Below are 411 nucleotides of genomic sequence, written 5' to 3'. Positions count from 1 at the left end.
CAAGTAGTTAAACCATGATCTTTTGAACTTGCTATTTTTCCCTACAGGTTTAATAATGCTATTTCAGCCATTTTTCACTGAACAAAGTCAAGCAAAACCACTCATGGACAGAAAATTCAGAATATCAAACTAAACCATCAAAGATCAACTCAAGTATTAACAGTTAAGGTATAATGTAGGAATGGAAGGATACTGCAGTTCTTCAATAGCTCTGTTGTCGATTGTCCCTTGGCTGTTCAGCACTAGAGTGCTACTCAGAAGGACAGATAGAGAAAAGATCTTGGTATCATGCTTCGAGTCCCCCTAGGACAGATAAGACACAGCCATTTGACAAAAATGGACACTGCAAGAATGACATGCATACAGCCCTGACAGCCTAGGGACATTGGGTGAATTCCAAACGGCTTTTTT

The sequence above is a fragment of the Sinocyclocheilus grahami genome, unplaced genomic scaffold (assembly GCF_001515645.1).
Source record: "Sinocyclocheilus grahami isolate Dianchi unplaced genomic scaffold, SAMN03320097.WGS_v1.1 scaffold4896.1, whole genome shotgun sequence".
NCBI classification, from domain to species: Eukaryota; Metazoa; Chordata; class Actinopteri; order Cypriniformes; family Cyprinidae; genus Sinocyclocheilus; species Sinocyclocheilus grahami.
Note: the sequence above shows the minus strand (reverse complement) of the source record.